Source organism: Musca autumnalis, unplaced genomic scaffold (genome assembly GCF_047663935.1).
Source record: "Musca autumnalis isolate F117 unplaced genomic scaffold, ASM4766393v1 scaffold_3, whole genome shotgun sequence".
Classification (NCBI taxonomy): Eukaryota; Metazoa; Arthropoda; class Insecta; order Diptera; family Muscidae; genus Musca; species Musca autumnalis.
In genome coordinates, this window is record NW_027411866.1 from 128738517 (window position 1) to 128751491 (window position 12975).

The 12975-nt window shown below is 34.1% G+C and overlaps 1 non-coding gene across 1 annotated transcript; it reads left to right on the forward strand.

The window, feature by feature from the left end:
* The first annotated feature begins 4563 nt into the window (after positions 1–4563).
* On the forward strand, positions 4564–4635 carry TRNAC-GCA (transfer RNA cysteine (anticodon GCA)). Its single transcript has one exon. It is a non-coding gene; the product is annotated as a tRNA-Cys (tRNA).
* The last annotated feature ends 8340 nt before the right edge of the window (positions 4636–12975 follow it).

Consider the following 12975-nt stretch of genomic DNA (forward strand, 5'->3'; position numbering starts at 1 on the left):
CCATGAGATTCTTGTTTTTAGTTGTTTCTTTTTTCTCGTTCTTCTTTGTGTTTTGATAGTTGAGTTACACACCACACTCCGAGAAGTGTTTTTGTTCGTAATTTATTTTTTCTTTTCATATTTGTTGTGGTTTTATGGTATTCCTTATGTTGGAGTAGGTGCTTGGAGGATGAGTGCAATGGAGTAGTTATGTTTCTTCATTCAATTTGTTGTCTTTTTAGTTAGACCTGGCAAAACTTGTCCGCCATTTGTAGGGTTTGTCAATGCTCATAATATTCTAAGTGACATTTATACCAAAGTTATGTGGAAAGTGTATACGAGAATTATATACGATTAAATCAAAAATTGCAGTAACAGGTTTTCTGGACTGACAATAGTTTTTGTACAAATTCTAGATTATGATAGTTCCTACCATAGGTATTGTCAATGATTTTTACAATACTGAGGAATTTCGCAAGTTGTTTTTGTTTTGTATGTTTGGAGAAAACGATAGTATTTTTGAATTGCAATTGCAATGCTTGAACAAAACAAATGAATTGTTGGAACAAAAATAGATATTGTTGTTCCAACAAAAGCGATAAAATATTTTGTCTCTGCGTGTATCTGTAGAAGATCTTTAGGAGGTCTTCTACCTATAGAAGACCTTTAGAAGGTCTTCTAACTATAGAAAATCTTAAGAAGATCTATCTACAGAAGGCCTTTAAGGGTTTTTCTATCTATAGAAGACTTTTAGGAGGCCTTCTACGATATTAGAAGACCTTAAGAAGACCTATTGACTTAATTTTAGAGGATTTTCTTTGGGTTCTATAATGATTTCTTCTACCCTAGGGAAAATACTTTTCCTCCTTTGATATATTTCCTCCTTTGATTATTATAAACCATGACACATATATTTCACACTTTATTAACGCAGCTTGTCATATTTATACCCTATACCACAATGTGGAAAAGGGTATTATAAGTTTGTTTTGGTAAAAATTCATGTAACACCGCGAAATATTCGTCGGAGACCCCCAATGTGGTATACCAATCTTCATATCTCGACGAGATAAAGCGATTTTGAGATGTGTGTCTGTGCGTCCGTCCGTCTGTCCATTATAAATTGTAAACACGCTATAGGCCGCAATTATGGACCGATCGTCACGAAATTTTGTATGGAGGTCGGGTTCAGATCAGAATTGATCCCTATTCTTATTGGTGATGATCGAGAAATATTAAGTGGGTGAAATGGACCAAAAACAAAATTTCCTCGAAATTTAAGACTATCTGACAAAGAAGAAGCTTGCAATTTGAGATGGTGATCGGATGATGTTTAGAGGGTTAAATGGACCACAACTTTTGTGTGAAAATTGTGAAAATTTTTAATATACCGGTAATATCTTTATTCCTGGACCACGCATTCCGCCCACATAAATAATATTTGGAAGGACAACTCTTGCCCTTTCAATTAATGCCTATTATGTTGATTTATGTGGTCAGATAACAGAATTACAGCCTAATATATCGAGTGTTTTGCTTGTAATAGTCACGAAATTTTGCACGAGGTAGGGGTTCAGGTCGAAGAAGATGCCTACAATTTTTGATGATGAGTTGATATTATTTAGCGGGTGCAATGGACCATTACTTTTGTATGATAAATAAATACATTTATTTTTGGTCCATATTTGAATCCCTGGAGGCCATATACCGGCAAGGTCGCCTATATATGAAAAATTACTTGCCGATCTTTCCTCTGATGAAAATTGTATAATGAGTTTTGTGAAGAGAACCACATCTTCCTCCCATGCTACAATTTTCTCTATCATGACAGACAAATTCCCACTTCTTACAAATTGCGTGGAACCCTATCATATTACCTGTCCAATTGTTCAAAATTTAAAGATGTAGCAGAAATTGCTAAACAACGCCAATTTTCAAATTTAAGAATATTTCTTAAAATGTACTGTATACAGCTTATATCTTAATTCTTGGAAGTGACATTCCGGACAAGTGAGATATACTTGAAAGTGGAACGCTTGGCCTTTCAATTGATGCCAATTATGTTGGTGTGCATGATCAGATAACAGAGTTACAGCCTAATATATTCCGTTATTTGTGTATAGTGTAATAATAAACTCGCTAGAAGTCGCAATTATACATCCATAGTCACGAAATTTTGCACCGGGTAAGAGTATAGGTCGAAAAAGATGCATACAATTTTGAATGATGATCTGATATTCTTTAGCGGGTGAAATGGACCATTACTTTTGTATGAAAAATATAATTTTTTTTTGTCGATATTTTAATTCCATGAGGACATACATATATATTTCGCAAAGTAGCCTACATATGGAAAAAACTACTGACCTTTCCTCTGATGTAAATTGCAATAAAGTGTTTGCTTTGATAACGGGCCTACTGCCTAATATATGTATAATGGGTTCTATGTAGAGAACCACATTTTTATCCCATGCTACATATTGTCTCTCCAAAAGTTTATGTAACACCACGAAATATTCGTCCTAGACCCCTTATTTGGTATGCCAAAATTCATATCTCGACGAGATAAAGCGATTTAGCGATGTGTGTCCGTCCATTAAAAATTGTAAACAAGCTTAAGGCCGCAATTATGGACCGATTGTAACGATTTTTTTAAGGAGGTTGGGTTCGGGCCAGAGTAGATACGATTAGTTTACGGAAGTAGTAGTACTACATAAGTGGGTTTCATTACATTTTAGTTTGTGTGAACTAAATTTTCCTTTCCTGCTACAAATATGTCTTTGTCATGCTAGACAACTTTTTGGTTTTGGTCATAAGTATTATACATTACATCTCTGATATTTGATAATGAAATATTCACAATCATTGAAAATAAGTTCCGTGTAGAGCGATTGTCCAGGGATAGTGGTATAGGGTATCCCATGGTCGGCTCCGTCCGACTATAGACTTTTCTTACTTGTTTTCATTTATTGTTTGTCTGAAAGTTAAACCTTAGTGGATGGTTGCTGTTCATTAGCATGATTCGGTTAATGAGATAGTCTACCCGAACTGTGCCACAACTAAAAATATTGCAATGAACTTGTTTTCATTCCGAAAAAGTGTGAGAGGGAAAATAATACGATAATTGCTAATTAAAAAAAACTACTCTACTAAAATTAAGCAAAATATGGTCATTACAGCTCATTGTTATTTGGTTAACCTTGGTAGGTAAGCGTTCTCGTTTTAAGACAGAAGACAACATGTTTTACTGCCACACAACACTTCCTGTACAAAAATAGGTATGTAAGGATGAAAAATGCTTATCGCTAATTCCTTATAGAAGGGATGGATTTTATGAGACACGGATTATTTTTATTTTTGGCGCTTTTGTAGGGTACAGCAGGAAAATATAACTGAAAAAAACAACTGCATTTATATACATAACTAAAGCTCCTGCTTAAAATTATTTTTTAAATTCTTTCACTTTCATTTTTAATTTTCCAGTGTAACACTTCACATATAGCAGCATTTTCTCAATGATTTGATAGATATAACCTTGTGTTGTTGCCTCTGTCAACAAAGTTTAAATGAAATAAAAATTCAGAATTGTTTAATTTCAATAGAAATTAAATTAAATGCAGAAAAAGGCAAAAAACAATTGTAAGTAATAGGTTGGGTTCCTAAAGACAAAAACGATGCCTCACATCGATCGATGCTGACTGATTGAATTGACTAAATAGGTAGACAGACATCCAAATACAAAGATACATAGCTGATACTATTCTCTATTCAAAATAAATTGCGAATATAAAATGTGTGTTCGACAAATGTATTTTACTGTTTGTTTTTATTTTGCTTTTTTTCAAATATAAATTGAGATTATTTATAAGCACATCACGTAAGATAACTACTTGTCATGTCGATAACACTCTGCCAGCCAATTGCATTGTCTACGGCAATTTATAAAATACGTTGAGAATTATGTGCCAGATAACGTTTATCCGACTATGGCAAATATTTTCAAAATTGTTTTTGGAAGGAAAATAAACCAATTGCAGATAAAAAATACAGAAACAAGTGGTAAAATAAACAATTTACAGATAATAGCTGTTGAAAAATGGGCGTAAAGTGTGTGTTTTAAATTGTGAAAATTACCATGAAGCGACAACACATATTTTCCTAAAGCCGTATAGTATAGATAGGAGGAAATAGAGATTAAATTTATGATGATTTGAGCCGCATGGGGGTTAAAACTTTTAACAAAAATATTCCCCATATCCTTCTCAGTAAAGTTGCCAAAGACACTATATACCTAAAATGCGACGATTACGATCTTAACTCGAATATTTCGAATAAACTAGAAATGGGCGGAAATGTCATTTGTCGCATAGTGTTATCTTCGCTGACTTTATAATTCTTTGAGCCACTGTAATGTTTCAAAATGGAATATTTGAAAAAAAAAAAAACGAAATCGATTGCTTCTATTTATCTAATCTTTTACGTACATATGTATGTACATTATAACCCACGATGGAGATGGACATAAATTATGGTTTGTAATAATGTGTATTTTATGTGTTGACAACTTTTGTCAGCTTTCAAGTTGGGGATATAGCTCAGTGGTAGAGCATTCGACTGCAGATCGAGAGGTCCCCGGTTCAAACCCGGGTGTCCCCTGACTTTAATTTTTTTTTTAGTTAATATTTTATTTATTACAGAAGTAAAGTTATTTTTATGACCATGGACAATTTTGAATTGTTTACAAGCCACAACAAAATGAAAAGGGATGCATTTTTTTTGCATAAAGGCTCCAGAGATATCACGCCTTAAAATAGTCGAATTCTGTAAAAACTATATGTAAAGAAATGCTCATAACTTCTTTAATATTGTACCAATATCAAAAACAAATTTGTTTGTATGTTTTGTCGTTTTATCTGCTATTTAAATTTGCACGGTGATTTTTAATATTAAATGTCGAAAATTGCATACAAGCCCACTGTGCATATTTTTTATATTTTTATTAAATAACTGATAAAACAACAAAACATACGAAAAAATATTTTTTGAAATTGGACCAACATTGAAAGAGTTATGAGCATTTCTTTACATATCATAGTTTTTACAGAGTTCGACTTTTTCAAGGCCAGATATCTCTGGAGCCGTTGGTCAAAAAAAAATCTGAAAATATACTGAAATGTTTTGCGGATAAGCAGCATCACCACAGCAAAATATAAAGGAAATCAAAAACCTCATTATGAAAAAGTGTCCGATTTTACTCAGATATCCCCATATATTAATTTGTATAAATCTGCATGTTGAAAGTTTTACTACATTTTCACATCGGAATTTTTATAAGATACAAGAAAAAGAAGGAGATTTAGAACTTATATTGTGTATATTGTATCATGTAAATTTATATTAATTTTATAGTATATTAATTTTATATTAATTTTATTTATATTACTTTCCATTTTATTCATGTTCCGCCAAAGTATTTCCACAAAAAATGTGACGAAGTTGAAGGCTAATGAACTTTATCCCCCCTCTCTAGCCATTTAAGTATCCACTTCGACATTATTTGAAGTGCCTACCAACAATGGCGTTATCTTAGCTATTTGTATAGTTTTATGATGGCATTAATAAAAAATTGGAATAATAAAATTAAATATTCATTAATGCAAATTAATTTTCACTTCTGAAGGTGGTAATAACATGACACACAATTTGATTATGTTACCATTTAGTAGCATGACTCTATAAGATTTATATTTTATAGGCAAATTAAAGTTTATTAACCTCTAGATGAAAGCAAGAATACATTTGTAATTTGTATTGTGTCATTATTTGACATATCTCCTGTGGGATTTAGTTTGAAAAATGTACCTTAACTCTTCTAATAACTAATTCCGCTAGGAACAACCTATTCGGTTGGAAATTTGCCAAATATGTTCTACGTCAACTACTTTTGGAGTACACGAAATGAAAAATTACAGATGATTCGGTAAAAAATTTAGCAGCATAGAGAATCTGCCCCTGGAATGTTCGGACTCGTTATGTACTTGTAAAGTTCAAAAATACCGTCGTTTGCTCCAAACATACAAAACAAAAACCAGTAAGGAAAGGATCAAAGTCGGGCGGGGCCGACTATATGATACCCTACACCACTGTGAATATGTAAAATATAAATCGGAGCTATATCCAGATCTAAACCGATTTTGATATAATTTGGCACATTTATTTCCAGACCGAATTCAGTCACACATTCCAAATATCATTGATATCCGACTTATATAGCGTGTTTGGAGCAGCAAATACGCGAAATCGGCCGAAAATATATATGGGTGCTATATCCAAATCTGAACCGATTTCGATATAATTTGGCACATTTATTTCTAGACTGAATTCAGTCACACATTCCAAATTTCATCGAAATCGGAAATATATAGCGTGTTTGGTACAAAAAATACGTGAAATCGGCCGAAAATATATATGGGAGCTATGTCCAAATCTGAACCGATTTCGATATAATTTGGGACACTTATTTCTATACCAAATTCAGTCAAACATTCCAAATTTCATTAAAATCGGACGTATATAGCGTGATTGGTACATCACATACGAGAAATCGGGCGAAAATATATATGGGAGCTATATCCAAATCTGAACCGATTTCGATATAATTTGGCACATTTATTTTTAGACCAAATTCAGTCACACATTCCAAATTTCATCGAAATCGGACATATATAGCGTGTGTGTTACAGAAAATACGTGAAATCGGCCGAAAATATATATGGGGGCTATACCAAAACTTGGACCGATATAGCCCATCTTCGAACTTGATCTTCCGACGGCTAAAAAAATGGTATTCCCCAATTTTCAGCGAAATCGGTCAACAAATGCGACCTGTACGTTGCGAACGGACGGACGGACGGACGGACGGACATGCATAAATCGACTCAGAAAGTGATTCTATGTATATCCCTAGAAGGAACTATGGGTCTATCTCGCTTCCTTTTGTATGTTACATACAAATGCACTAACACATAATACCCCTTACCACATAGTGGTGTAGGGTATAACAACTTGCGAAATTCCTCAATATTGTAAAAATTGTTGGCAATACCTATGGTAGGAACTATCATAATCTAGAATTTTTACAAAAACTATTGTCAGTTTAGAAAACCTGTTACTGAAATTTTTGATTTGATCGTATATAATTCTCGTATACACTTTCCACATAACTTTGGTATAAATGTCACGTTGAATATTAAGAGCATTGACAAACACTACACATGCCAGGTTTTGCCAGGTCTAACCAAAAAGGCAACAAATTGAATGAAAAAACATAACTACTCCATTGTGCTCATCCTCCAAGCACCTACCCCAACACAAATTACGACCAAAAACACTTCTCAGAGTGTGGTGTGTAACTCAACTATCAAAACACAAAGAAGAACGAGAAAGAAGAAACAAATAAAAACAAGAATCTCATGGTGTACATTAGGGTTATGACTTTTTTACAACCTCATATCCCTGTATCATAGCGTGATGAGTTTTGCCATAAGATTACATAAAATCTTAATTATAAGGTGATTCGGTGAAAAAACCTCACGCACAAAATGATTTTAAAATTTTTTGAAGTCACTGACAATTTTTTGAAGTCACTGAAAACAGATATATAATTGAAAATAAACCTTAGAGCCTCATGAGACAATTAAAATGAAATAACATTTATTTCTCACTATTTTTCTTCAATTCTGAGAATCGTAAAAATGTCGTAAACGCTTTAATACAAAAATATAATTTTTTAACAAAAAACAAAAAAATTAAAATTTTTTCAAAGTGACTTTTTTCGCGACTTTTTTAATATTTGAATGAAATAAACGTTATTGTAGTTATGAGTAGGCTTATATTTATTCATTCGTGCAACAAAAAATAATTTTTTGAAACATTTTTTTTTTTCATTTCATATATTTTTTCAAAAAATTATTTTTTTAAAATCGATTTGTGCGTGAACTTTTTTTATATTTCAATGGAATAAACGAAAGCAAAGTGATTAATAGGCAAAAGTTCATTCATCCCTGCTACAGGAAATCATTTTTGAGGAAAAATGTCAAAAAGTCATAACCCTAGTGTACATACATACAAAAAAGAACAAAGATAAAATAAAAAAACAAAGATAAGGGGAACTCATACAAACAAAACTCACCAAAATTGTTTTTTTTCACCACGGCATCGAACACCGAGAGAAGAGAATAAAATTGCGGAAGAAACGAGAATATTATTGGCTAGCAGACCAAAACTATTGTTGGACATGACAACAACTATTGTTGGATATTACAAAAACAAACGTTGTAATTAACAAAAACGATTGTTTGAGTCACAATACTACATGCGGAATCTAACAATATCTTTACAATACATATTTTGCTCTTCGAATATTGTTGGATCAATCATATGTTTTCTCTGCGTGTACCCGTACTTACCCAGCAAAATTTGAATGAATGGGTTCTTTGCGATGACGTGATTTCATGTCATCTTTTGCATTGGTTGAGAGGAAGTCGTGAAAGATCCGATCTTTTCATCATCATTTGTACCCATTCCATCGATCCAATAGAGATGATGTTTGTGTTTTTATTTACAAACCTGTTTATTTTCATTTTGGTATGTTCCAGTACTGTAAAAATCCACTAATTTTTACTATTTTTCCGATAACATAAATGAAAAATTGTTATCGTAGTAAAATTAGTAGATTCTTGCAGGTTCTGGAACAGACCAAAGTTGTTAGAACTGTCGTCGTGATGTTGCCTTACATTTCCTGCATATCAGACAACTAAAGTATAGTACACATTAACAAGCAAAACTGACAATCATCGAGGTCTATTTCGTTAATATCAAAGACTAATTGAAAAATTTCTTTTATAATCTCTAAATAATATCGTAAATATTGTATTTCAAACGTTTTTAGCTAAATAAAAGTTGTTATTTGCCGGAAAATTGTCCTTAAAGCACGTTGACTGTCAGTTTTGACTGTTAGTGTGTACTCCCCCTAAAACTTCTAAACAATTGGTTTTGTATGAAGCTCGAAATGTCTGCAATACAAATGAAGTTCCAATCATCGAGCTAAAAATAGAATCGGACTGCACACATTGCTATTTTAAAAGTTCCCTTGTCTGTTCTAAATCTGGCATAGAACGAAATCAATCAAATCTCGCTTCTTGGAATTTGAAAAAAGTCCGAAACGAAAAGGAACAAGAATCTGAAAATAAAGAAGAAACGACTTTTGGAAAGAAACAATTAAAAATAAATTAATTAAGCATAAATGGTATTTTCCAGAAAAAGTCTCTCCTCCCCGTTCGTTACATTTTGTTCTTAGAGATCCCTAAAGCAAGCCGGGTTGTAGATTCCTACATATTTTCGTCACTATGTCCCAATTTACATTGGGCGAGTTTACTTGCGGCAATTGTCATTTTGTAGGAGAGAGAGGTGAGGCATATGGTAACCCTTTGTCTCTCAGCACCCTCTCTCACCTACAAACTGACAATTGCCGCAAGTAAACTCGCCTAATGTAAATTGGGACTAACAAGTAAAAAAGTATCAGTCGGCTTTGTCGACAGAGATATACCCTCATCCTGTGTATATTGAAAATTGTTTTTCCCGAAATACGTATGTATTTAGGAGGTTTTAAAAATGTTGGGCGTTTGAACGACAAAAATGTTGATTAGGATTAAATATCAAAAGTTTTGCGGAGGAGATACTAAAAGGAATGGATCGACATTGACCGTTATGGAAGTGGATCTCCAGCCACAACATATGGTGCCATAGGGGGTTTTTACACTCTTCGGGCTGTTTGCTCAAGAAGTATGGACTTGCCCCTAAAAAACGTTTACCTTCGTAATTGAGCCAGCGAATGCAAGTTGCTTCAACAAAAATCAAAGTGATTCGATATCAGTAGTGCGATTCTCTAACTCATTTTTTGAGTTGCCGACAAAAATCGGTAACATTAAAACGAAAAATTATGAACGAAAAGTTCAAATAAAAGTTGACAACACTGTTGATATCAGTAGAACTTTACGACTACTTTTATTTGGTCGCTAACTTACCGAATAATATCGTTAATTACCAAAATTATGAGCATTTTAATTTTACCGACATTTGTCGGTAAACTCAAAAAATGAGTTAGAGAATCGCACTACAGGTCTTAAAGTGAACTTATCCGAAATTTTGTATGGGAGGTACCGGATGGAGTGGACATATATAGTCCATATTTGAACCTGATCTATATCTGGTCGATATATTAGGATGTGTAAAGTATAGACCAATTCGGCCACTCCCTTCAAGAGTTACTGTACGAACAATTTTTCCGAACATTTTTGAACTTTTGTGGGGGAGGTACCTGAAGGAGTGGACCGATATGGCTTATCTTCAGACTTAAACTATGCTTGGACAAAATATTGCTAAGGCCAAATTTTGGACCGAATGGGCAGATCCGTCCGAGAGTTATCTTCTGATCCAACCAACTCACATGGTGAAACTTGTACCGTCGTATGGAGGGCAGTGAATACAAGTTGCTAAAACAAAAATCAAAGCGATTCGAGAGATGGCCCTAAACTGAACTTATCCGAAATTTTGTGTGGGAGACACCCGAAGGAGTGGACCGATTGAGTCCATATTGAAACCTTATCTATGTCTGGTAGAAATGTCACGATGTGCAAAGTATGGACTAATTCTGTTACTCCCTTCAAGAGTTATCGTGCGGACAATTTTTCCGAACATTTTAAATCAAATCTGGACAAAATATTTCGATACCCAAAATTTGAACCGAATCAATTGATCCGTTCGAGAGTTATCGACAGACAGACGGACGGACGGACATTGCTAGATCGACTCAAAATTGTCTGAAACGGATATCGTACAAACATACTTGGGGTCTAAAACCATTATTTCGATGAGGCACATTTTTGGCCGTATCAAAGTGTAAACACCCTCTTTAGCCTAAAGGCTGAGGGCACAGTTTATACAGTTGGCCATTCAGAGTTCTGTTAACAACATTTGACAACAAACATAATAGATTGTTCATTATTGTGATTTGATTTCCTTTGTATTTTATGTATTTGACAGCAAACTAAATAGTCAGGGCTAACTAGTTTGGGCTGAATGGCCAACTGTATAAACTGTGGCTGAGGGTATAAAAAAAGAGTATAAATTTCCAAAATGTTATAAAATAACAAAATTATAAAATAATAGTAATTTACGAAATAAAAATACTTAAAAGGAGTGCATTTGGAGTCCATGTCGAAATCTGAACTGGTGATGGGAAGATAATAGAAAAAACTTTTTGTAAGATGAAAGAATATCAGTTGCGGAGAACGGAGGAAGTAATCTTTTGCGTTGCAGCGGTGGTGATTACATTGCAATTTGGATGATCAATTAATTGTAGTTATTTCGTGAATTTGTTTGAATTAATAAAGAGTTTTGTTTGTCCACATTTCAATAGAGCATTTCCATTTTCCAAACAAGACAGGAAAATGACATGTCAAAGCATTGGTTAAAATGACATGTCAAAGAATGGGTGAAAATGACGTGTCAATGCATTGGTTAAAATGACATGCCAAAGCATTGGTGAAAATGACATGTCAATGCATTGGTTAAAATGACAAAAAGAATGTCATCTTTTGGAGGTCACGCTCATATAAAATTCATCAGTGAAAATTACAAAAAGATGACATGCCAGATCACTTGCACCCATGATTCAACTCATGATTTTTCATCGAAGATTTTACTGGGTATGTATGGATCTAAAGCATAGGTACTTGCGAAAGCAGATGAAGCAGAACATGGTGTGTTTGAGAGAAAATTTCTTCGGAAGATTTATGGACCAATATGCGTTGACGGTGAATACCGACGTCGTATGAGTCACGAGCTATACCAACCGACCGACATCGATCGTATCGAACTACAACGATTGCGTTGGCTTGGCTATGTCAACAGGATGGATAAAGATGCCCCCGCCAAAAAGGCATTTGAATACGAGCCATCGACGCCCCACGGAAGGCCAAAACTCCGATAGAAAGACCAAGTTGAAGAAGATATCACAATACATGGCATCCAAAATTGGAGAAGTAAAGCAAAAGATCGGTGCGTTTGGAAATCTATTCTTAGTTCGGCTTATGGAACAAAACGTTCTGTTTATTATAAAAGCCATCTAAGTAAGTAAGTAACAATGCTGACTCTTCAGCATCAGTCTTGTTTGTGCCAATGCCTTTATCGAAGACAGGGACGAGAAAACCAAAGATATAGATATTTTAAAACAAAAACATATAACTAGTGTCCAGGCAATGACATTAAAATTATTCTAGACCATTTTATTGCCAAAATTGGAAAGGATTATGTCTTTGGCCCAACAGTCAGGAAATTCAGTATCCTCAGTGAAACACACCGGCAAAAAACATGGTGGTTAGCAGGACCAGATTTAGGCATCTGGAGAGTAGAATGCGGCACATGGTACGGTATTTTTACCAGCCGTGCTGCTCAAATGAACCTGAGCATCCTGTGTCCCGTCCACAAGAAAGCAAATAGGACTGTGTGCTCAAACTGAAAGTATGCTCCCTATTGCATATATGGTCACTGAAATACTTGGGCCATACCCATGCGGCTTTATACAAAGCAAATGTGTCATTAACCAGATTTTTACATTGCGGCAAATCCCAAGAGATCTAGATCGACACCTATTATATTTGTGACCATTATATAGCAAGCAGCTCATTTTACTTTGTAAGATGACATTAACAACAGTGTACTCAGGGAGGGACTACGCAAGGACAATGTTCCTGTACGCTGTGTGAACGCAAGTCCCACACGAAGAAAAAATATATGTTAGGGATATGTTTGGATCCAAACAAAATTTGTTTGTGTTCAAACAAATATCTGTTTACAACATTTTGTAACATATCTCAATTTTATTTGTTTGGGTACCAACATATTTTTTATGTTAGAACATATTTTTTATGGATG